Below are 26,812 nucleotides of genomic sequence, written 5' to 3'. Positions count from 1 at the left end.
TGTATCCAGGAACAGGTATCAACAGTGATGTAGGGTGGATGGCACAGGATGGCAGTGATGCAGAGCAAATTATTTATTTCACTAATCAAACTCCTTGAACTAATAAAACAATAAAATCTCTGTGCCAGTCTTTATACAGTACTGTGACAAAACAACAGCCCCTTCTCTTATCTGTACCAATGATGGAACCAAGGAACTTTAGTCTCAGAAGGAATTTTCAGGAGTTTGTCCATTGTTTGCATGTTCCCGTTTTGAATTTTCACAAAGCAAAGAGGCCCGTATAGCTAAAAATGTATTCTCCAGCAGAACTTCTGTCTCTGGGCCCAGCAATGCCTTTAGCTCAACCACACGTCTTCTGTGTGATTCCTGATGGCCATTTGAGTTGAGCTGTCCTGTTCCTTTTGCCACTGGAGTTCAAGAATGTCCTCACCAGGGCGCTGTTCGCACATGGCTTCATTGTTCAGGGTAAATGTTGAGTGATGCCACTTCGAACTACACTCGTGGCATTGAGGGAAGCAGCCCCTCCCCTCTGCTCTTGGGTTTTGTTTTGAAACAAGTTCACATGGCAAGCGCCGTGTTTTTCTTCTAGCCAATGGTGTGGGGGAAAGAGAGAACTTCCTAAAGAGCGATATCTGCATTTCTAAGGAGAACATCCCTCTTATCATGCTAATGAGTCTACATCAGTGCTTCTCCCTATTTGCTCTGGCGTTTTCACAAAAAGTAGCTTAAAACCAGCATTTTAAAAATCTGGAAATACATCAAGATAAGCTAGAATTTGCATCACAAAGCCCAATCTGTGTGTGTAATGGGTTCAAGACTATCAAAAGGTCTTCTGGATAGGTTTGGCTGGTGTGTGAATGCACACGGTCTCTTCTGAAGTAGATTTGGGGTAGAAGCTCTGTGTGTAAAGCCTCCAGGGTTCTTTTTGATACTGACATTGCTTCAGGCATTGCTTAAAGCAGAGACTGATCCACCTGAGGGAGACCTAGTTTTGTGGTAGCAAGCATAACTTGTCCCCTTAGCTAAGCAGGGTCCACCCTGGTTGCATATGAAAGGGAGATTAGAATTGTGAGCACTGTAAGAATTCCCCTAAGGGAGAGAGCCACTCTGGGAAGAGCATCTAGGTTCCAAGTTCCCTCTCTGGCATCTCCAAGATAGGGCCAAGAGGGATTTCTGTCTGCAACCTTGGAGAAGTCACTGCCAGTCTGTGTAGACAATACTGAGCTAGATAAACCAATGGTCTGACTCAGTATATAGTGGCTTCCTATGTTCCTGTGTGCATTCCTAAGGTTCCCTCAGTCTGTGACCCCATTTGGACGTAGCATGAAATCTCATGTAGATGAAGCTGTGGTTAATCTGTGAAGCTGAGAATAATGCCACAAATGATTGATAAACTGCAGTTTGGCAATCTTTGGCTTGTGGACAGAGGAAACGCTCCTCTTCCTTGTTCGGCCGGGCTGCATCCCAGCAAGTTCTTCTGCTCGCATTGTCAGACAGTGGGCAAGGTGTCAGCATGTCAGTAAAGCAGCAACTATTTGCCACGATGTTAGAGGGGGCGTGGCCAGTGTGATCGTGCGGTTTTGGCATTGATTGCCTGCCTTCGGCAGAGCAAAGACATTTTGACTCTTTCATCACACCACCTCCACCACTGCCTTTTCAAGAACTCCCAAGCTACACAGCCATGCACAATTTTTCTGATGGGAACAGACAGCCCACTAGGAAAAAAATGATGCCATGTCTTATCTGTGAAGTTGCTCCTGGAGCTTAGGGCGGATCTCATGCAAATTAATTGTGGCTGGTGTTTCTGGGAGGTGTTCCCTGCCCGGATAGGGGCACCTGCCAAATCCATGTGGCTGCCACCTTTGGTCAGGAGAATTGATCTGTGTTTTGAGCATCCAAAGTTCAGGAGAAGGGAGGATTTATTCCTGTGGTTTACGATCACTGCATTTAAAAAGTCAGTCATGAAGATTCTCCCTGGTAGCAATTTTCATGCAAACCCATACCCCACCATTAGATGGGAGCCTACAACCAGCAAGTGGTCTCTCCCTAGGGGGGATCTGCTTGCTGTGTTGGAATTAAACATCCATAAAAATGGCTTTTCACTTCTTCCAGTGAGGATCCCTGTGTACCCTTTGTGGGGGTCCTCTTTTAATTTCTCTGGGGAAAGACAAACTGTCCTCAAGAAGACACTTGGGATCCCCTCCCTCTCCCCCCACCCAGGAAGAGAGGACTGGGGCCCTTTCTTCCCACATTTACTGGTTAAAGACAGACAGCACAAGTGACCCCTTTACTTTTTCATATGTGTGCCGAATGACTCATGATCTGGGTATCCGTATCAAGTCAGCGTGTGCACATGTGAATTCAGAATGGGGCCTTTCTGAACAGGATCGATAATTAACTAAGCAGACATTTTTAAAATCTATTGCACACGCACATAAGCACGCCTTAATGGGAACACCACACTGCACCTGGCGATACCACCCCTTCCCATTGGGGGACCTCTTTCCCCACAGAAGCGACCATTCTGTTTTAGATTGGCAATGGGGCAAAGGGCTATTTATGAAGGGAATGGAATATTTCACGCATCACTCCAAATTAGGGTTTTCCAATTCATGGTTAATTTTCCTTTGTGGGAATGCATTGTACCTCACCAGTCTGGGATACCATCTAAAAGGGGGGCCAGGCTATACATTTAGAATGCTTTAAAACAGATTCTCACTTGCAATTTGTGGTGGTTAAAGCAGTCATTTGTTACCTGTCCAGCTGTGTTCCCTCTCAGGCATGGGCATGTGCACACAGTGAATGTTCTGTCTTGCAGAGGTTGAATAAGGATGGCTGCCCTCTGAATGCATGAGCGCGCACACTACCTTTGGACTCTCGCCCGGAAAAACACTCATTCCACACACATATGCAGAGAATTAGAGGGAACACTGCTGTCCACATCCCCTTTACAAATACAGGAAATTTTAAGCCATGCAAGGCACCCTATGCAGTGCTGCCCAATCAGACAACACATGCAACACGTTTACAAAAATTGCTTCCTGAGCAGCTGTGCTAGATTAGGTGTTAAATCAATGAAAGGTTTCCTTACACATTTGCCTCTTATCCTTCTCTAATTGGAAGTTGTCACCATGTTTTCAATAGGAATCCTAAGTAGAGGCTTGGGTCTGAGATATTTAAGAGAGCACCTTCTTCATCATAAGCACCACCACCTGTTAATATAATCTGAGGGGGTTGCCACCGGCTCAGCTGTTGGTGACTCAAAACCAGGCCTTTTCTAGAGTTGCCCTGGGACTCTGGAACATGCTTCCTAACGAAATTAATTTCCTCTTCTCTATCTGTTTAGAGAATCTGTGCTGATCGTGTGAAGAGCCAAAAAGGTTGACCCACTCTCCCTGCAAACAATCAGGCAGCATTCCCTGGGTGGCCGAATTGGCCACCCAGATGATTACCGGTTCCGTAACTTCCATAAGGCACCGCACAAGTGCACAGTACCTTGTGGGAGCCTCCTGATTCAGATAGGCTTTTTGTCACCTCCCGGTCACATGAGCAGCAGGAACCAGGCTGGGCTCCCTTATCCCAGGTCCTGCTGCTCATGAGAATAGCCTCTCTAAATGTTTTTAAGAAGGAACTAAAGACATACTTGTTTAGTCAGGCTTTTAGTTCATAGTTTTAAAGATTTGGTTTTAAAAGTTTTATTGTAATTTAAATTGTTTTAATTATGTGAATGTTTTAATGGTTTTCTATTATGAACCACCCAGGGACGTTTTTGTATGGGGTGGTATATAATGTATTAAATAAATAGAGGTCTTGCATGCCAGGCAACACATCAAGAGGTGTGTTGCAGGGCACTCACATAATCCAAACCTCAATCCCTTTTGGCACCAAGCTTGCCACAAACCAACCATCCTCTTCTTTGCAGCAGTCAGGTTTTGCCCATCAAACCCCTTAGAACCCTTGCCTTTCAAATGTCAGCACAAGATAAATACCACATAAGACCTGACTCCTTAGCATCCCACCACCATTGGCACACAAGGCCGATGTTAATGAATAGGTGCAATTGACAGACAGATCAAAATTGTAGGGCAATATGAATTGTCTGAACAAGAAGAAGGTTGCAACAGGCGGAGTTACTGAAGGTATGTTCCTAATTTAGCTTTGATGGAAGTCCTGCTGTGCACAGGGATGGTGTCCAAGTTTCTCTTATTTTAAAAGTCGTGCGCTCTTTCATCACCTTGCACCAGCCTGTGTAGCTGTTAGGTCAGTAGAAAATGCTGGTGTGTCTTGAGAAAACTGCTCTTACTGCCTACACTTCTCGGGTGCTGCTCTGATCCCTCTCTGCTAGAACAGGTGTGGGCAAAGCTCTCCTGTCTGCTTCTACATCTGGCTGCTTTTGTTGTCACTGACTGAAGGGGCTGGCAGATCTGGATGGTCCGGCAACAGGTCATGTCCCCTTGACTCACAGATGTTGTAAAGGATTTAGTATGCCACTGTGACCTGTTGAACCAACTTCTTCTCCACATCCAGTAAGGTGTAGAAGGCATGCCTTCCAAAAGCATGCTCTGTGACCGTTCTTACACTGCTGTGGCAGAAGTTGATGTTTATCTCCATGGGGCTCCGAGGTGCACAGTAGAGGGTGATGAGAGATGCAGCCTTCAGAAGTGGCTCATCTACAAATGTCACAGGCTTGACTGCAATGCCACTGAGAATGATAGGGGCAGGGGAGTGAGCGTATAAATATGAAGGTCCCAGCTCTCGGTTTTGCTGCAAGATCCAGAAGATTGCTGTGTTGTAGCTTCTTCCATACATCCCTACTTCTACGTCTATGAAATGACCTGTAGAGTCCACCAGAGCTTGCAGGGTCATGCAGTAGTAGTGCTTGCAGTTGTAGTACTAGTCATGGTGGCCAGAGGTTGCTAAAATTTCAACATGTATGACATCAATACACTCTTGAAAGCCTGGGATACCCTTCTCCTAGAACCCTGCCATCACTTCCTGGGTTGCCCACTTTGTTTGTTTGTTTGTTTATCTATTTATCTGTCAAATTAGTATACCGCCACAAACTTTCATCTCTGGGCAATTTACAATAATGTGATAACACTTGAATCATGTCCTTCAGAAACAGTTTATTCAGCAGGAGAAGAACTTCATGCCGTGAAGAATTTCACATGCTGTTTGTTTGTTTGTTTAATTCTCTGTGTAAACCGCCCTGAGCCATTTTTGGAAGGGTGGTATAGAAATCAAATTAATAATAATAATAATAATTAATACCACAAACAGGTTGGTGAGTGTCACATAGTTTGCATTGGAGGCCAACTTGTACAGCATGATGGCCAGCCCCTTCTGTACAGGCACAGCATAGTAGTGTCTTGGCAGCAGATAATTGGCTTAATTTCACTTGCAAGGAACTCAAAGGTCTGTCTGGACATTCAGAAACTGCCCATGAACCACTGGTCATCCCACTTGTGTCTTGGCAGTGCCCACCTCCTGTCTACAGACAAGTCCTCCTGTAGAAGGTGCATCAATGATGAGATTACTCCTGTACTTCTTTGCACACTTGCAATGGGAAGTTTTGAGTGTGCAAGCAATTCATTCCAGCATTGAACCCCACAGCTTCCTCATGGGTAGCAGTTGCCCCCATACTTGAGAATTCACAGTATCTACTGCCTCTGTTGCTATCTAGTTCTGGCTTCTTCCTCCATGCTTTCCAGGACCATTTCCATGGCAGTGTGCATTGCCATGCTGGGTGTTCTGCCCACCAATGCTCAAATATTTGTCACTGGGTAAAAAGGAAGTGACTGTTGCCTGTCACTATTTTGGATACTTTAAAGTGTGCAGGTCACCTGCCAGGTGCCTCCCCTGCTATGGAGGAGGGGCTGAGCAGCCATGTGTACTCTGTAAGTTCCTTGAATAGCAGATTAGAAGATGTGGTGTCCTCACAGAGGACATGAGGAGCTGGAGAATGCTCTTTGTTCAGCTAGGGCAGGGCAGGGAGATGGATGTCCAGTTCTTTGCATGCCTGCAGGCACAGAAAAACAAGCCTATAAACTTTTGGACTTGGGCATCTACAGTGTGCACTCCATGCGGTGGGGGGGGACTCTAATGCCCCTGCCTCCCGGCTGCCCTCATCCTGGACCGACAGTGCTCTTGCTTTCCCTTGTAGCCTTAACAGTAGGCAGAGCAGCTAGGGGTGCTCCTTCTCCTACATGAAGGAGTGCAGGCTTCAGGATCCCTTCCAAACCCCAGTGCAGATGCACCACAAGACTGGAAGCAGGGATGGAGAAGCCAGGAAGTCAGGGGCAGGAGCACCGTCGGCAATGCCCAACACACAGGAGTACTGGTGCAATCATCACTGCTAGGTTGCCAGCAAGAAACAGCACATGGAAAAAAGTCCATCAGGGGTGGCAAATCTTTGGTTGCCTATGGGCAGCAAAAAGCTTAATCCACCCCGGTTGTACAAGTGTTTACACACACCATGTAGATACTCAATTGATTATGTGTAGATTGGGGGTGGAAGCTGTCATTGTGATCCTTCTTTGGGTGCATTCAGTCACCCTTGAAGCTGTGAGAACCTGGGCTAGTGTGTGTTCTTATTTTGGCCATCATCGATGCCCTCTCTGGAAGAATATAAAGATTTGTGCAAGGTTTTCTTATTTCAAAGGGCATTGGAATAGTATTTTTCTAGGTCAAACTCTAAGGAAGACATTTAAATAGCTTGCTTGACACCTCTGAAAATAGAAAAAATAATAATCTATTTTCACATCTCTGTCTCCTTTGCATAATATATGATATCTGAATTAACTTTCATGACATATTAACACTCTGGAACTGACTTAATATATAGCGTTATGTAATACATTATGCATGTCTTGTGCATCAGTTGTGCTGTGATTCCAGAAGCTGCAGACTTGAAATTGTCTTTCTCAGTGACACTGCTGTTAAGCCACACTGAAGCCAAATTTTGCATGCTGTATTTTATTTCGCGTTGCTTTTATTATGTTGACTTTTCTAATTTGACAAAATCATTCTTCTGTAAGCTGGGTAACTTTCTTTTCTCCCTTCATATGCTTGCCAAAAGGAAAAGGGGAAAAAAGCCGATTCCATATCCTTCAAGCTGCACTAATTCCCTTGACATCCTATTGTAATTTTGATCTGTAACATGAGAAGATGATGCATTCTGATATCTTTGCCTGCACACAATGTGAAGAAAAAGAACAATGCTTAAATTTTAACACTACAGTTATAATGCACTATTCAGAAATGTAAAAAAGTTGAATGACATGATCTACATGCTTGCACATTCATGTTTAATGCATCTAAAAATAATTATGCTGCTAATGCTAAAGGCTTTTAACCAGCATTTGTCAGGAATATATAAATTGGCTTGATGCTGAATACAGCATATGCATGAATGACTATATATCCATTAATTCCAGAAGAGTAGCCTTGTTAGTCTTTAGCAGCAAAAGTCAGAGTCGTGTGGCACCTTGGAGATTCTCTCTTCTAACAGTGACATTTTCTGTCATGGGAAACAGCTTTATATCCCCTGTTGACTCCGGTTGTTCCATACTGTACCACTTTAGTGCTGTTTGAGGAATAGCTTTTCTGCAACTGGTTGGAATCAAAACAAAATGGTGGCTCTGTGTGTCACTTAATATAGAGCAATGTTATTCAGAAACACCTTTCCCAGAGGCCAATGGCCTCTTTTACAATGCTTAAAAGTAAAGTGTGCCGTCAAGTCAATTTCAACTCCTGGCACCCACTGTGGTTTTCTTTGGTAGAATACAGGATGGGTTTACCATTGCCTCCTCCCGCGCAATATGAAATGATGCCTTTTAGCATCTTCCTATATGTTCAGCAAACCTCCCAAAAATGTTAATTAGTAGCTTCATACTTCCAGATTCTGCCACATGTCTGAGGGATAAATGATGAATTGCCCCTTAATTAGTCACCTGCTGTTCCCTACAAAAAGGTGGGGGGGGGTCTTCCTTTCTTCATTTCTCCCAGGTGGCTAGCTTTCCAGTAAGCCAATCAGGTACTAAACTTTGATCTAGGATTTGAAGAGCGGGGAGGTTGCCTTACAAGGAAGGGGGGATGATCTTCCTTTCCGAACTGGATATTAAAATGCAGAGGCAGGAGCGAGAGGCTTAATGATTAACTAATAAGGCTTATTGATTAACCAACTAATGTTGATTCACCATTCAGATTTTCAACCATTATCCACAAGATTTTATCTGTCTGTCTATGAACTCTGTGAAGAAGGCAGTTGTTTGGCAGTTGAACTGAATTAAGATTCTTCCTATATGATTCTGTCAACTGTCTAAGCTTATATTATTATTATTAATTATTATTATTATTATCATCATCATTATCATTATCATTTATTAATTTGATTTCTATACCGCCCTTCCAAAAATGGCTCAGGGCGGTTTACAAAGAGAAATAAAACAAATAAGATGGCTCCCTGTCCCCAAAGGGCTCACATTCTAAAAAGAAACATAAGACACACACCAGCAACAGTCACTGGAAGTACTGTGCTGGGGGTGGATAGGGCCAGTTACTCTCCTCCTGCTAAATAAAGAGAATCACCACGGTAAAAGGTGCCTCTGCCCAGTTAGCAGAGGTTACTATGCATAGGGGTGTGCACGGAACCGCCAACTGCGGTCCGGCACTGGGGTGGGGGGGTAGCTTTAAGAGCGGCGGGAGGGTTTACTTACCCCTCCTGCCGCTTTCCCGCTCTGGCGCTGTAATCCTAAGAGTAATTGGGGCAGCAGGACACCTCCCTGCCGCCCCTTCCCTGACGTTGCTTGGAAAAACCTCCCAGCAGTTCTTTGCGTGTGCACGTCACAGAGACGAGCGTGCGCTTCACATCTGTGTGACATGCGCGCACGCGCGCAAAGGACTACTGGGCGTTTTTTCAAGCAATGTCGGGGAAGGGGCGGCAGGGAGGTGTCCTGCCACCCCAATTACTCTTAGGATTACGGCGCCAGAGCGGGAAAGCGGCGGGAGGGGTAAGTAAACCCTCCCGCCGCTCTTAAAGGTACCCCTTCCACCCAAACTGGACCGCCCAGGTCCGGACCGGTCCGGAGACTTTTTCTTCAAATTCAATTTTTATTAATTTTAACAACCGTAATATTATCATTCATTACAAATACACACAAAAAAGGTGGACTTCCCGCTCATATTTCTTCGTGAATCATCAACTATAAAATTTACCCTTGCTATAATAATAATTCAAAACGTAAATTCAAACCCTTACAAACATAATTAATCTAACCAACCTGCGATTTTTACTAAATTTCAAACCCTGCTGTCAAGTCCATAGTAGGAAAATAATTCTTTAGATACAACAAAAATGGTTTCCAATCTTCTTTAAAACATTCCAAGTTTTGATCTCTTAATAGTGCTGTAAGTTTTGCCATCTCCGCATATTCCAAAATTTTTATCAGCCAGTCTTCTTTTGAAGGCAGTTCACTGGTCTTCCCTTTCTGTGCATATATAATTCTAGCCGCCGTAGAGGCATACATAAAAAATGTTAAATTAGTTGTAGAGATTGCACCTTGTGTTACTCCCAGCAGGAAGGATTCTGGCTTCTTAGGAAATGTCATTTTAAATATTTTCTTAAATTCATTATATATCATATCCCAATAGGCTTTAGCCTTCCCACAGGTCCACCGCATATGAAAGAGTCCGGAGGCTTTTTCAATGGTCTCCGGACCGGTCCGGGCCCATCCCTAACTGTGCATCCCTTTTCCTTCTGCAGTATATTTGGTGTGGGGATATGTCAGGGGAAGGTTTTTTCTGTTGTGGCATCCACAATGTGCTTGAGCATCTCAGTTTTGGAGGAGAAAAGGTGGGGTAAAAACTATAGTGGCCAACATGATGCACAGCACTACAGTACCACTGCAAGCCATGCCTGAGCTGCTATGAATGCATAAGGTAGCCCTGACACTGTAGAGAAAATGCGGTTACATAAGCAGTACTTCAGTTTCTCCCATTTGTAACACTGGAAATAACTGTAGAGACACTGCTTGCACCACAGCACATTCTCTATAGCACTGGGCCTGCCTTATGGGTCCTCAGCAGACCCAATGTTGTTTGCAGAGGTGTATTACTGCTGCTCACCATGTTGGTGAGCAAAAGAAAGAAAGAAAGAAAGAAAGACTCCAGGATGCTGACACACACCAGAAAAGAACATTGGAAAAACATAGCAGAACATAGAAACCAGGAACATACATTGAAAACGCTAGAATGCAAGGATTCAGCAATGACATTGTTGAGCTTATTTGGTGCCTGAACGATAAAGGCCAATTCCAAAGAAGAGCTAATGTGAAAGCAGCCTCTCTCATGTACCCTTGTGTTGTATTTAGGTTGTAAGTTTTTAGGGACAGCAATCTTTTCTTTTAAACAAATTTACTTAACTAAGCAAAGTGCCCTTGATGACCTGAGGTGGGATCAAAAGAATGGTAAAAGGCTAAAAGGCTTCCATAAAAGTTCACACTTTTATGTGAACAAAATGCTTGCATAAAAGTTCACACCAGCTGTTCTCATGCTTCCATTTGTGCAGGAGGTTGGGCAATTTTTTCGGATTTAATTGCACCTCTTGTGCAAGATTCTCCATTGTTGCCCCTGGACTTTGGAATGCACTCTCTGTTAAAATAAGAGCCTCATCATCTCTGGCAACTTTTAAAAAGGCACTAAAGACACATTTATTCACCCAGGCTTTTAATTAGATTTATGGTTTTAATTTTTAATGTTGGTTTTAAATGTTTTTAATTGTAAACCACTCAGAGACGCAAGTTTTGGGCAGTATAAAAATATGTTGAATAAATAAAATAAAGAACCTGCCTTTCCTTGAGCAGAAGATACTTCCTATAAGAGGAAGGGCACCTTTTGTTGGAGATGCAGCTCCTGATGGCATTGACTCTTCAGCACCAGCAACCCTATTGACCATTAGCAGCATTAGGGATAGAGACAGCCAGTACTGTAAGAGCATTCCCTCTCTGACCAGTATTTCTCTACGTCCCCTTTGTTAGAATGATAGTCTCAGGTTTTATTCTCTCACCTGGAGAGAGAGACTTCCTTCTTCTTTCCTCTCTTCCTGCATGTAGCTAGCAATGAGGCATGTAGATCTCAATCTATCTCCCTGAGGGATTTCTTAAATAAACTACTTTATTTGGAACTTTAATGCCATGTCTCCAGAAACTATTAATTTGCAGTGCTCCCTTACCTGTGTACTTCTGCTGTAGCTGCAGCAGATAAAGCAATGTCCCCTCCTGAATTCTCTAACACCTTTGGATTGAACCCCACTGAAGGAGAAGGAGAAGAACTTCTACTATAACAGCAACAATGGGGAAAAATGTATTAATACAGGTATGCAGGCACTAATAATATAACACTAATATAGTTAATATGGAAGAACATGATGATGTGCCTATATACATATGGAAGCTTTGTTGTCAGTTCTCATGTCAATCATTTGGGCTCTAAATAAAGGCAAAATCCCTTCTGCTATAATTAAAGTGCAATTTGTATGTAAACTCAATTCAGCAGTTTAGAAAGTCATAAATAGAATGCTTTGGGAAATGACTTAATTTCAAGTCACAGATTTTAGAAGTTCTTGGCTCCCCGCCCCCCCAACCGCTTGATTTGCGATAAAACCATTGTCTATAACGCAATGCCCAATGCTTGGGAGATCAAGTTTCCCAAAGAGTGAGAAGGATCATTTCCATATAGACATCATTGTCTGCTTTGTATTTTGTATTTGAAACAGCAGCCATGGTGGTGTCTGATTGGGTTGGGATTATGAAACAGAGGTGTAGCCTCTTTAACCCTTCTTCTCTGTGCTGCCTTTTCACCAAAAATTCTTCTTCCAAGCTGCTGTGGATCTTTGTGTTAAAACAGTGTAGGTAAGGGAAGTCAGTATGCCGGATCTGTAGTTTCAGGATAAGGATTTGCTCTGAGGGCTGGGCTGGTTAGGCTGGGTTTTTGTCAGGTTCTCCAGATCTGTTTGCCCACTTGATCCCAAGAAAAACAGAGTCAAAACATATAATACAAATACATAGATTTATTAATATTAGTATCAAGTCCAAATAAAATAATCTCTGCAATTGTATATAGATAGCAGACAGGATGCTTTGTTTCATTTCAGACACTAGCATCCAGTAGTGATGCTAGTGAATGGTTATTTTCCCTCTTATACTTGGAGGTGCTCTTTGAAATAATGTCACTGTCAGGAGCTGATAGCTTTGGGGGTATTTTGCAGAAAAATTGCATAGGCAGCAAAGAGGTCTGTACCACAGTTCCAGCCCAAATCAGTTCACTGTGTGAATATTTTACAGTTTTGAAACAAAGTAATGTATTTTTAATGTCATGTTTAGTTTGGCCTACAGGAAGCAGGGCTGAGACAGATCTGTGCCTGAGACTTTGGAGAGTTAGAGCAGAAAATATGGACCAATGGTCTGACTCAGTATGTGGCCACTTTGTGTATTCATGATTATAGTCATTTCCCCCTTGTCTTTTTACCATAGGCATCAACGAATGAACAAAGGGACAAGCATACAAGGGAGCACACATTTTTCATGTTCTACATGTAGAGGGATACATGATGGCGCACATAGCTTTAACAACACTGAAGAGGTGGAAAGGCGTTAACTTCAGGTCCATCAACTCTACAAGTACTGCTTCAGGCTCAGGAACCCTTTGGAATGTGGAAACACAAATATGCAGAGCAAGGGAAAGGTGTATAGTAGTCATAAAACTTAACCTTCTGTATGGCAAATGGCAAAAAAGGAAAACACGAAGACTTCTGACCAAACCCATAGAGAGGCTATTCACACAAACGAGGTGAGTCTAAGGGAGTCCAGCCTGGTTTTGCTTGCTCATGTGAACCACCGGGATTGCGTCCTATACCGATGGTTACACGGTGACAAACCCACCTCTGTAGCTTCTTCATTAAATGAGGTTAAGCTAGCAAGCACTCCCTTACCCTCATTTTGTTTTAATCGTGTGTCTGCTGCAGCTGTGAGCAGCCACAGCGGGCATGCTCAGTGTGGGGGAGGGGGCTCCCCGTAATGAACTGCACACTCATGCGGTGCATTATTGGGGCTCGAGCCATGGGCGGACCACAGGAGAGCCGCCGCTTGTCTGAGAGGGTGATCTGCCCACCCAGGGAAAGGTAAGCGATTGTCTGCAGTGAAGGTCGGGCAAACCCGCTCTCCCCACAGACCTCCTTCCAGCACTTCAAACTGCTTGTGTGAAGCACCTCTGAATCCGTGCATTTTGGCTTTCCTTGCCACTTGGAAAAATCTAGGCTAGCCAAGCTTTTATCAGAATTGCAGATAACTCAGTATTATGCTAATAAATCAAATTAGAGAATTTGTCCCAAACTATTAGTCTTTTATGTCATGTCAGTGACAGCCTGGCAAGTAGACAGAGCAATCTAAATAAAAGAAACAAGGTTTCTTCCCCACCCAATAACCTAATGAAGTGACCTATATTGTCTGTTACCTGGTTAGAAGATACACTCTTCCAATCCTTGGCTTTCTGTACAGTTCACTGGTTTATTCTTCTGTGACTCTTCTTAATTTTCCCACCTGCTCAGATAAATAAATTGACTCCAGCTTTCAATATGGATAGCTGAGAAGCTGATTCTTCCGTGGAAGAATGTTTCCCGAGAAGAAAGTATTTGAAGTGAGGGGGAAATGCACGCAAACCTCATTAATCGCTGACCCGGCACCTGCGATTTCGCATATCAGCGGTAGGATAATTGCCACCTGATATACATCAGGTATAATTGCCAGCTGGAATATATGTGAAAAATGGCAACTAAGGGGTTAAGACTCAAGAACCCACAAGTCAAAGTGGGCATAAATGACCTCCAAGGCCATTTCTGCCCACCATTTTTAGTAAGGGTGCCATTTTATGGTCATTTGTGTAAAAATTTAAAAAGTGACTTTTTGTGGAGGGGAGAATGAACATTTCAGCATTTGGGGGGCATTGCTGTACAGCTGGTGACACAGAAAGCATGGTAGGCACTTCCCTTCCCCAATTTTCCCCACTTTCTGACCTCATTTTTTGCTGGCTAGGGAACCTAACCCCACCAATTCCCATTGCCCTGATGATCATAGTTATCCATGGTTTTGCCATCCATCCCTCCCCCTACCCATAGAACAAAACCCCAGATAATGGGGTTGTCCTGCAAAAATATCCTATACCTGCTATATTTGACACCTGCTAAAGTAGTTTGAAAATGTGCAATAATTTGCAATAAAATAATCTGTTGAAACATGACATGAAATTCCCATGTAGAGTACAGATTCACACATAGGACTGGTTCACACAATCATGAAAATAAGGGTAGGAGGCAGGCTATCCTGGTTTGCATGAGTGTGATCTCACAAAAATTCCTCCATCCCAGGTTGCTCAAATCAGGGTAACTCAGCTTTCCTACCTGCTCTTAACTAAGGTAGGAGTAGAAGAGAGCTCTCCTATCTTGATTTCCTGGTTGTGTGAACTCACTCACCTCTTCCACTGAGTGTCTGTGACCCAGCAGGCATGGAACAACAGAAAGCTGTGGCTACAGGGGCTGCCATCCATTATGTACAGGGGCTGCCGCTCTGCAGAGCACTCTCTATGGTCCTGAACCTGGAAGAGCTGCAGCCAGACTGGGCCCACCTGCTGCTCTGTCATGGCCAGTTAGAGGGCAGCTGATGACATCACTGCAGTCTACTGGCAGCACAACACATGCTGAGAAGGCATGGAGGCCTTGGAGGGCTTACAGCTTCCGATTTCAACAATAGACACCGTGCCTGGCTTAATAATGTATTTCCTGGGTTTGATGACCCAAACAGAAGTTCTGGTCATGTGCTGCTAATGGGGTAGAAGCACTCCAACCCACCCCCAAATGGTTGTGTGAACAGTCCTATCATCTTTCATCATGTATAATACCAGTGACCATGTGTAAAATACAATATCTGTACTGAGTCTGAATTATAATTTTATTATTTATTATTTTTTACATTTTATATCCTGCTGTTCCTCCAAGGAGCCCAGAGCGGTGTACTACATACTTAAGTTTCTCCTCACAACAACCCTGTGAAGTAGGTTAGGCTGAGAAAGAAGTGACTGGCCCAGCAAGTCACCCAGCAAGTACCATGACTGAATGGGGATTTGAACTTGGGTCTCCCCAGTCCTAGTCCAGCACTCTAACCACTAAACCATGCTGGCTCTCCATCAGAATGTCCATCTGACATTTCCTTTCCTGGGGGTTAGGGATGAAGCACAAAACAGTAGGCTAGACTAAGACCCATCACTACTTTTAAATGTGTTAAAAAACAGTCGGTACATATTTTGAGAATGTTTCCAGAAGAAATAGCATAACATAAAGGTTTATTAGCACTGGAATAATTACAGAAAAGGATGTCTATGGTGTGTTAAATAGTAAATGAGTCCACAAGACTCATGCGGAAGTATAATATTTAAAATGATCTAGCTGCTGAAGCTATTTTTAATAGTTCATATCAGTTCATCTGTGTAAATCATGTTTTTAAAAAGCTTCATTACCAAAAGAACTTTACTCGAGAAGGGAATGTTAATAAGTAATGAAACAAAGAGCTCTGTCATAGAGATTAAGTGCTCCTGTGTCTAAGTACAAAGTTCATGTAGCAAAGTGCAGCTGTTACTCTGCTCATAACCCTACAGCAGCCTTGCAACCTCTGTTCAAAATCTGTCGGCTGGCTTTCCTGTTACTGTGCTGACTAGTGCAAGGTCCATCCAAGGTTCAAAGTTCACTGTCTGAAGGCTTGCTGGCTGCGTCCTTTGTGCAGATCTGACAATTTCCAGATAAGCCACAAACTGCTTATTTAAGATCATTAGCACAAGCGGTAGAACAGCTCCCATGTTAGGCTCTCACATTGAAGCTTTTAATATGGTGAGCATATGTAAATAGAACTCCTGTTTATCAAACATTTTGGCAAGAATTCTGAGCTTAGAACAGATTTCATTAATGCCTATAAAATAATGCTTGATTGGGATGGGGAAAGAACCTGGTATAAAAAAGATTACAGAAAGTAAACCCTACCTTCTTAACAGAAAGACCTAAGCTTAAAAAAAGAATTTTCAATGTGCAAAGAAATGAATGAAGACTGAAAAAGTTTGTTTTACAGAGATCATCACAGAGGCACAGTGCATTCTTTTACAACTGTTTGGAAGTTATCCTAAACTTCCTTACAGTTAGAGTTCTAGGGAAACTGGAATGCTGTCTTAACTCATTAATATCATCACATGACATTATATAGGAAACACAATAAATCTGGATAATAAGGAATTTTGGACAGTCAGCCCATTGCATTATTAGTGGTTTGCCACAGGTGCCACCCCTACATAAGGGACAGTGCCAAACAACCCATTGCTACTGTGGTTCCTGGCACTGCTAATGCCCCAGCTCAGCAGATTGCAGCCTGACTTCATTGCCAGATGCAGGATGAAAGATGGGGGGAAACAAGTTGTGGTTTCTTTCATTATAAAGCATATATCCTGGTTTGCCCCATTCGCAGGAAATGACCATTTGGGTGCCTTCGTTGTAACAGTCGGAAGGATAAGGGAGAAAGAAGGTTTGAAGCAGGGTCAAAAAAGCCAAGGGAGTCTTTAGGACATGAAACAGGGCCAGCTCTAAAGAGCTGAACATAGATAGGCAGCTACGTCCATCTCCCTGAATCTGTCATGAAAGTTCTGTTAGAATCTGGCAACTTCCATCACTAGTTTTGAAAGTTTATTTTACCAGAATTTGTGAACTATTCCATGGACACAACCAGTGATGAGGGGAACAGGCTAATTATGGGGAAATAGGCAAATAACATTTTCAAAATGGTTGCAGATGAAAATGGCTTCTTTTGGCTACATTACATTACAAAGCTTTTTAAAATAATATTTGTATATATGCCAACAGTCTGCTTATAATCGGGTCTTGTGGCCTAAAGAAAAATTAATCTAGTCAAGTTATGTTGAAAAAGCATTTAAAGCTGAACCAATATAGATAGTTTCCACCATTGCTATATCATATGTAAACTATGCCAGAATATGTATATAGTTTACTACAAGCAAGCTTCTTCCTCTTTTCCCTCTGTCCCAGAATCCCTTTCTTAGATTGATTAATGTTTCTTTAATGAAACATTCCTATCACCCCATCTCTTCTCCTCAGCAAGGGAGCAGGCAGCATTCTGAGAGCTCAGCCTGGGCAGGAAGAGAGAGAGACTGTTGCTGACTTGCCTGAGAAGTTACAGTACTTCTGTCAGGAGTTCAGAAGAGGAAGCACCTGGTGGTACCTGGAAAAAAGCAGGCAGATATACTAAAATATTCCTCCTGTGGTGTTGGTTGAATGCTTCACAATGGTTCCATTGGTTTCCCTGTTTATTGTGTGGTCCAACCTTTGATAGGAGCTGAAGATGCTTTGAAAAGTGCTGTGTATTTTTAATTTGAGAGAGGGGCTAGAACAGAGATGGAAGTTTTACTTTCCAGGGGAATCACTGAAACAGGTCAGCAGCACTACCCCCTGCTTTTCACCTTCTCTGGGACAGATTCAGCAGGGGGCAGAGTTTTTGCTCTGAGGGTTATACATCAAAGTAAATAACATGATCTTTGTGATTCCCCTGAGGCCCTATATTCTTCTGAAGTTATTTTCCCTTACCTGCAGTCACACATTCTTGCCTCTGAAGAGGAAGGTCAGAAGAGGTTTCTTTTCCAGACAGCTTCCGTCTTTGAAAATATACAAAAAGCTTCCTTTTGGCAAGCATAATTCAAAGCTATAAGTGGCACATTCCAGTCCAATAGTTTATTCTTCTTTGCTTCTTGTGATTTTCAAGTTCATCCTCACAGACACTGCAAGCTAGAATGGAATGGATATGGCAACATGATCCAAAATTTATTGAATGTAAGCCTGTGTTCTCTATTTAAGAAACAGTTATTCTGAGCCTTCAATACTTAAAATGAGAGGCTTTTCAGAACAGTGTACAAGTTTTAAATAAGATAATGTAATGTAGAGTATGTAAGACAGTGAAGCTCTTCACACGATCCGTGTGAGGAGCTTTGGGTGGGTCTGTGGGGAGAGCAGGTTTGCTCGACCCTCCCCACAGACAATCCCTTACCTTTCCCTGGGCAGGCAGATCGCCTGCCCAGACAAGCGGCAGCTCTCCTGAGGGCCACTCATGACTCGCCTAGCAGCTCCGGGGGTCAGGTGCAGGGAAGTGACTCCACATGGTGCCCCCTGGAGCCCCAATAATGCACCACACAAGTGTGTGGTGATTTACTGGAAGCCCCCTCTTCCCGAGTGTGCCAGCCACGGCTGCAAGCAGCTGTGGCTGACACATGATCAAAAAAATGAGCGTAAGGGAGCTCCTGCTCCTTTAACCTCATTTAAGAGGGTGGCGATTTAGGCAGGCTTGCTGCCATGGAGCCACTGGGCACGGCCTCAAGCCTGGTGATTCTCACAAGCATGCGAAACCAGGCTGGGCTCCCTTAGCCCAGCTTTGAACGCTTGTGAGAATAGCCTCAGTGTTTCCTTAAGACAGGGCCTCAGCGTGCTAAGTTAGTTGATACAGTTTACAGCTGGAGGAGTTAAGGCTGTTGATAGGCATTGAGGTGCTAGATGCAGTGGTAGAACATAAGAACAGCCCTGCTGGATCAGGCCCAAGGCCCATCTAGTCCAGCATCCTGTTTCGCACAGTGGCCCACCAGATGCCGCTGGAAGCCACAGACAGGAGTTGAGGGTGTGCCCTCTCTCCTGCCATTACTCCCCTGCAACTGGTAATGACTTCATATAGACTAGGGATATGCATGAAATGTTTTTTTGCTATTCGACTGGGCCTCAAAGTGAATCACAAAAAATTGAATTAATTCCTTGAACCCGCTGGCTATAGCCAGCGGGTTCAATTAATCGAATTGGAAATTTGCAAAAAACTTTGTGAATCAAACTTGAATCATCCTGTTGTTACCCATGGGTAGGTCTTAGGGGCAGCAAAGTGGGTTTGGTGTTAGGGCACGACCCAACCTACCTGCCACCCAACCTAAAAAAACAATCAGGCAATCAGGTAATTTTAAATGAATTCTTGAATTGTATCTGGGTCAGTAGGTCATTGACAAGAGAAAGGTGGAGTTCCACCTGGTCTGAACATCCTGAAGGATCAGGTATTCAGGTAGGCTCAGCTCAAGCTGTCTTTCCCTGAGCATCTCAGAGAATATGCTCCAGTGGAACTTGCTATCTTGCGGCACTTGGCAAGAGCAGCCATGGCAGCAGTGGCAGCAGGATGGTGCCTGCAGCAGGAATGTCTCGTCTGGCTGGAGTCACAGAAAGGCCAAGTGCATCCCGCATGACCAGGTTCAAAGTGTGTGCCACACAATGGACAGACACAAACTGATCATGCTCAGCTAGCTTTGTGATGTTTGCAGCATTGTCTGACCATGAACCCTGGGCAAAGGTTTGGCTGCCTGGTCAACTATTCCTCCACCTGGCGATTAATGGCCATCAACAGCCCAGCTGCCGTGTGGTTAGTGACTAGCATCTCCATATGCAGCACAGCCCACCTGTGCCTCGCTGCATGAGAGGGGCTGGCCACACCACCACCAGAAGTTGTCCCTTCGCGCTACTGCCCCGACCAATGAGCAATGAGGGAAAGGAAAGCAGCATGCTTCCCATTGTGGCTGGTCCACAGATTTGCAGTAACATGCATGCTGGTGTCAGGTGCTGCTGTGTGACACAACCTCCCTGCTTGCCCAGTACAGGGAGGGCATCACCCGCCTGCTGAAGGTGGTGTGTGAGTGGATCCTGTAGTCAGGGGCAAGCAGTGGGAGCAGCTGGCAGTGGGAGCAGCTGGCAGAAGAGGGCATTTTCCACTAGCATCATCCAAAGCTATCATCAGTGACCCCAACGGGTGATGAGATGAGGCTCTGGGTGACCAGGTTGTTTGTCTACCAACTACACCACTGTGATGTCAACATCCCATGCTTTTGAGCAGGAGCAGATGCCTTGCCGCTATCCAAGGACATGCCAGGCCTATTACTGCCATCAGGAGCAGAGAACCCCAGGTGATGCCGTTGTAGGTGCTGCAGCATTACCATCATCACAAGACGCTTGGGGTCCTTACCTTTGCTGACCCATATCCAGCAGTGGATGAAGACAGCATGGTATGGGTCACTGGGACAGTGCTCAAAGTGGTCCCATACCATATGGCTCTTGGTCTGGGACCATTTTTGATTGTGGTGGTCCTGGGGCTGCTGCTTCATTCTGAGGGCCACCACCACTGCTCTCTGTCCGGGGCTGAGAAGGTCCAGGAACAACAGGAATGACTTCCTCCTGCTCCTCATCAATCCTAGACAGCACAATCTGGCTGGGCTAGCAGCCAACATTGACCCTTGCTCCTCCGCTGCTGCAGGAAGAACAGATTCTTCCTTGACAGGAAGTAGACCTCCCTTCCACCTCAGCTGCCACAGGTGGCTGTGCTGGGGGCCAGAGTCCTCTGAATAGAAGAGCCTGTGCACAACCACGCCAGCGAGGTGGAGAGTAGGTTCCACTTGCCGTCGCCCACCACAGCCAGAAGCATCACCCCTCCCTCCGCCTGCCATACTGCTCCTGGGTATGCTTCGCACCCTCCCGGACACCTTGGATTTTTTAAAAAATTAAGCCCTAACCCTGGCGGGGGGGGGGGAGTAAAGGAGAAGCACTTGTAAGGGGGTGTGGGTCAGAGGTGCTCTATCTATGCTCTGTGTAGCACACACAGCACTATCTATAGCACTGTGGTGCACAGGTTAAAAGGTTAAGGTTAAAGAAATAAATGCCCACAAATAAAGCAGCAGGCTTTATTTGAATGGGGGCTGTTTTTAGAGGGGAATGAGCAACAATAGGCAGAACTACAAGGGATGGGAAGGCGAAGAAGGGCAGGGGGTTACTGTGGCCTCTCTCTAACCCACCCCTCCCATCCTACAGTCCTGCCACCTAATCCATTCCTTCCCCAATCAACCTGACCAAGTCAGTGGGGGGTGTATCACATATTGGTATCTTCAGCTGGAGTCTGTCAGGTGTCGCTTTTGGAGCACTCTTGGGCTGATGGGGGTAGGGAAGGTGGCACCAATCAGGCACGCACCCAAGCAATCAAAACAAAACAAAGTCCCCTCCCCCCCGAAAGGTAAAATAGGGGAGCCTGGCAAGCTGGGCACCACACCACACTACCAGCCTACAAAAACCAAAAATGATTCCACCAGGCACAGGCAGGCGGCACACAGACTGCAGCAACAAAGGCGGCAGCAGGGCTGCAAAATAAATTTAAAACAACACAGCATACCCCAGTTATTGAGAATAAACAAATAAATAGGAATAAAAGGAATAAAATTCCAAGCAGCACCTAAAGCCTGGGTTCTGCTGGTACAATTCAAATAAAATTGGTATGGGCAGGGTGGGTGGGTTCACAGCACCCCAGTTATTAATGGGGCTTGCTAAGAGCAATGAGAAAGAAAAAGAAATAAAATCCAAACAGCACCCATTTAAGCCCCTGGGCTGCTGTTACTATTTTAAAACAATTGGAGGGAGGAAACTGCAGTGCATGCACACACAGCAACCCATTTATTACAATCACTGTGGGTGGTGTTGGTTGGTAAGAATAATAAAATAAAATTCCAGGCAGCATCCAGTTAAAGGCACTGGTGCTGCTGGTACAACTAAAAAAAAAAAAGTAGGAAAAAATAAAGTGTTTGGCACAGCAAATTAAAAGGGTTAAAAAAGAGACTCAGATAAGCCTCTGTCTTCCTCTCCATTTACAGTGTGGTGGTCAGGCCAGCCGGCTGGCCAGCCAGCCAGCCCAAACCGCCACCAGCTCTCTGCTCTCAGTGCTGCTACACTTTCTCTCTGTCTATTATCCCAGTTCTCTCCACCCCAAAGCAATGGCTCTTTGTGTCTCCAAGCAGGCCCTTACATACATTTTGAAACTCCCTCCTTTGGCCTCCACACTCCCTGTTCCCTCCCCCAGCACGCCAGCCAATGGGGGCACAGTTGCCCATGTCAATACTTGATTTGAAAAACAACAAGCCAATCAAGAAGCGTGGAGACCGGGAGGAGGGAGGCCACCGGCAGCCTGGGTCCAGCCCGCCGCCGTGGTCCCCTAGCCTCACACCCTGCATCTGAAGTCACACACTAATCCCAGCCCCCTGATTCTGATGTCAGATATAGGGGCATGGCTGAGGTGCGAGGCATGGCTCCTGAAGGGCGGAGGCCCAGGTTCTTCAAACCTGTTCGCTCAATGGTGGCTCCGCCCCTGCATGGAGATATTAAGCCGTTTGGAAGCCAGTGCCAGGAAACCAATCAGCGATTGAAAAACATGGAGACAAAATGGTGCCTGCTAAGTGAATTGTGCAAATCAATTTGCTACAAATTGCTGGTGATTCAATTTGCGATTGAATCAGCTCTTTATTTAAGGGCTGATCGGGTTTGCAAAGCAATCAGCAAATCAGTTCACTAGTGAATCGAATTGCACACTCCTAATACAGACCTACAGGGGCGTAGCAAGGTTGGAGTGGGCCCAGAAACAAGATTTTAAAATGGGTCCCCCCCTCACTGAAGATCAGCTCATGAAGTAAAGAAATCTTAAATGAAGCTGAATAGTGGTAACAAAAAGCATAGTAAAAAATTTATGTATCTCCTGTGCCACAATAGAACATCATCCTAAATTATTTTTTTAAAGGGTCTGTAAATTGTGGACGATGCAAGTCATTTAATGGCACTAGAGAAAGACATGCTGTTCTGGTAGCTCCAGGTCTTAACACTCACATCAATTTCAGAGGATGAATACAACTGAAGGAAGCCCGGGCAGGTTGGGGGAGTCAGTCATGTGACTTGCCTCTGGGGGGACCCCCAAGGCAGTGGGCCCCAGACAGCTGTCTCCCCTTGCCTTATTATAGTTACACCCCTGCAGACCTAGGCCAGAGAACTGCCTCATATAAGCTGACTATCTACATAGTATATTAAATAGAATGATATATTTAGAATAAATATGGATTTGTAAACACTGCAGTGTCCTCCTTTTTGTGTGTTCACAAAACCCAATAGTGGTATCACTGGAACAGGCTCTGGTCAGATCGGCACTCATGCATCAAAACACGACAGCAGGGGTGGGAATTAGATAGCTCAGGAGCTACTGGTAGTTCCCAGCCGTATCTGAATCAGGCCTTTAGGTGATTGGACTTGATTCTCCCTCCCTTCACTTTCCTTCCTTTCCTTTCTCACCAGTACTGGAAATCTGACTGGCTAGCTGCATGGAGGCATGGCCACATCATTTTAAATCTGTCTTTGAGTGATCCGATTTGCTTTTCCTTTTTCTCCCATTCATTCTTTCTTTCTGAATTTCTTTCCAGCTTCTTCCCTCACAAGCAGCCTCTCTTGCTTTTCTTCTGTCCTGCAGCAAAATTCTCCTGGAATTTGGGGGTCTGATGTTAAAATCCCTTATTCTGTTGATGTTAATTTTTGTACAAGCTGCCATTTTGCAGCTGATTCTGATTCTCCAAGCCATCATTTTGTGACTGGCTGTGCCACTGCCTCCCAAAACTGCTATTTTGTAGCTTCCAAGGCTCTAAGAAGGGTCCTCACTCCTGCTCTACAGGACTATTTAATTTCAATAGTAGTTATTCAATTTCCATTGAATAATTTAATCAGGATGTCAGCCTGCGTGTAGATCAGCCTTATTTATGTTCATCTACACCTTTACGCTGCACTTTTGAAACAGTATCTAAGTGATACCTATGTTTTGCTTTAATCGTATTTTTTGTTGCTGTCTTATTTATAATAAAAAAGAATGATGCTCCACCTTTCCTCTCTATACCGACATGCCCAAGGCAGCTTGCAATCAATTTTTAACATAAATAAGATTAGAATACCAAACAAAAAACTGAAACAGCAGCAAGAGAACACAAAAAGTAGCCAAAAACACAGAGAGAACGCAAGCCAGCTAAACCAAATCAAAAGCTTGCTGTTTGCAAGGTTTGCATTTGTGACATATCTGTGGAGCAAATGTGGATCAAACCTCATGTGGCATGAAGTTCCAAGGCCTGTTATTAAATTTCTAAATGGAAATACTTTCAGCTCTATCACTAAGCATTTAATTAAACTTGTCAGGAATTCTTATGTGGAATTCTGTTATCCTGTTGAGCACTGAGGGTGGCTGGGGTTTTCCATTGTATGCTCTGAGAGACTGGTGCAGCAAGTAACTCTTTTTCAAAGTAATTTTATTTTGTCTCATTGTGCTATGGAAGTGAGGAATCTACTCTGGATAGGATTAGTTAACTTGTTCAAATAAGGTTGCCAGTTGTTTGTTTGTTAAAGTAAATTTACAAAATTGGGAGAGAGGAACAATGTAATATTTCATGTATGCTAATGGAAAACTAGGCATTTTCTCATACTTAGATTGTTCTTGTTCTTTTCTGCAGATTCAGATCTCTGCTCCTGAGAAAGGATTCAGTGCAGAACTAAAATATGATGACTGAGTTGGCAGCAGTGAAAAAAGGTCATTTACTCTAATGCAATAAAGATAAGCAATAAGTTCCAGTGATGCATATAGTATGTTCTGTGCTTTCTTGCTTGTTCGTTCTTCCTTCAGCAATAGCGTGGCAACTGAATACAGCGCCAGCAAAAATTCACCAAAGTAGGCGGCCATCTCACTTGTAGCAAAAATGTCTTGTCATTGGCTGAGGTATAACCCCAAAGCTTAGTGCAGGCCTTTTTATTTTATTATTCAGATCTATCTACTTTCTAATCATCTCTCCAACAATGGGAAAAGCCGCTGATCTTGCACTACTTTTGCATAAAAATAAAAGTCTCTCTAAAGCTGGTGAATTCAATAGGCTTTTGGAATGTGCAAAAAATATAGAGCCAAATCTAAAGAGTACAATTTGTGTAGTGCATTGCAGCAAACATGTTTAGCTGATTTTACTTGCTCAGCATTAAATGGATGTGAAAGTGTAAAGCATTTATATTCATAGAAATTTACTGACATTTTAAAAATAGTAAAGACAACTTTCAAGGGAACAGAGGGTGTTCTTATTGCAGCTTCCTTTCCTTAGGGCTGTCATTGCAGCCCACATAGTCACTCTATATTTATAGCAGATTGTTCTCTGTCATTTTTAATTATACTTCATGGTAGAAGAATAATTCTGAATCTTCTTAATAAACATAGTTGAAATCTCCTACTTCTGCGGTAGAGTATTTTAGTCACCCAATGCAATTCCAACGCTGCTTATTAAAACAAAAAATTCAAATTAATAAGCAGTTATGGGAGCAGCAATATTGTTGTGCTAGACATTAGTGCAATCACATAACTGTTAATCTATCACCGCAATACAATAACTTATTTAATACAACAACTTATTTAATGTAACACTTACTGTCAAACAATGGGGCAGTACTGCAAACAATACTACTGCTGCTGCTATTTTGAGGAGAACTGGTCTTGTGGTAGCAAGCATGACTTGTCCCCTTAGCTAAGCAGGGCATACCCTGGTTGCATATGAAAGGGAGACTTGATGTGTGAGCACTGTAAGATATTCCCCTTAGGGGATGGAGCCGCTCTGGGAAGAGCAGAAGGTTCCAAGTTCTTTCTCCAAGATAGGGCTGAGAGAGATTCCTGCCTGCAACCTTGAAGAAGACGCTGCCAGTCTGTGAAGACAATACTGAGCTAGATAGACCAATGTATATGGCAGCTTCCTAAGTTCCTATGTTCACCACACCATACTTTTTAGGATCCTATTGTTTGTTGTCTCTCATTGCCCCTCAATATACTGTATTAGAGTTGTGCAAAATGTTTCAAGCTCAAAATGTTTTGACTCAAAATTGGCCATTTCAAGTTTTTTTAGCTAGAAACAAAACACCCTCACCCTTCACATCAAGAGCCTGTTTCGAGCTCGAAACAAAACAACTCTATTTCGGTTGAAACATTTCAAGTGGTTGCACACAATCTTGGATGCCTGTGTGTCCCTTGCTGAATCTTTTTCTGGCACTGGCTTTTGATTGGCTTGTGATCTCCGTGCTTCTTGGTTGGCTTATAATCATACAAATCAAGTGTTATCATGGGCAGCTATGCCCCCATTGCCTGGGGGAGGGGGAGACAGGAGGGAGGGAGCCAAAGGAGGAAGTTTCAAAATGTATTTAAGAGGACTCTGAGAGCCCGTATGGTGTCTGTTACATCAGAGGATTGCAACAGAGACTGCAGCAGCACTGAGAGCAGACTAGTGGTGGTGGTCTGGGCCTGCTTGCCTACCTGCCTGGCCTGGTGTCGAGAGAAACAGTGTGTGCTTCCTGGCCTTACCTGTCCCTCTATTTCCCCCCCTTCTTTTAATTTGCAGTACCAATCACTGCTCTCCCCCCCCCACATTTTTTTTAATTGTACCAGTAGCCCCATGGCTTTAAGTGGGTGCTGCTTTGAATTTCTTCTTCTTCTGTTAATTTATTCTTCTTGCTACTAGTCAGCCCCCCAGTGGCTTTAATAACTGGGCAGCTGTGCTGACTGTTTTTATTTTCTTTTGCAGCCCCAAGCTGCACCTTTCCTGCTGCCATGTGCCTGAGTTGCACTTCATGTTTTCTTTTTGTAGGCTTATGTGTTCAGTGACTTCTGTCTGGTGCCCAGCCTTCCAGGCTATCTCTGTTTTCTTTTCCTTGTTTTTTGTTTTTGTTTCCTCCTCCTCCTCCTCAAGCTTTTTTATTTTATGGGGGGGGGTGTGTGTGCCTGCTGGTGTCCATCTGCCCTCCTCCCCAGCTGTTGAGTCCCAGTGTCTGTTCAGCCTG

Source organism: Hemicordylus capensis, chromosome 3, assembly GCF_027244095.1.
Source record: "Hemicordylus capensis ecotype Gifberg chromosome 3, rHemCap1.1.pri, whole genome shotgun sequence".
Taxonomy (NCBI): domain Eukaryota; kingdom Metazoa; phylum Chordata; class Lepidosauria; order Squamata; family Cordylidae; genus Hemicordylus; species Hemicordylus capensis.
Note: the sequence above shows the minus strand (reverse complement) of the source record.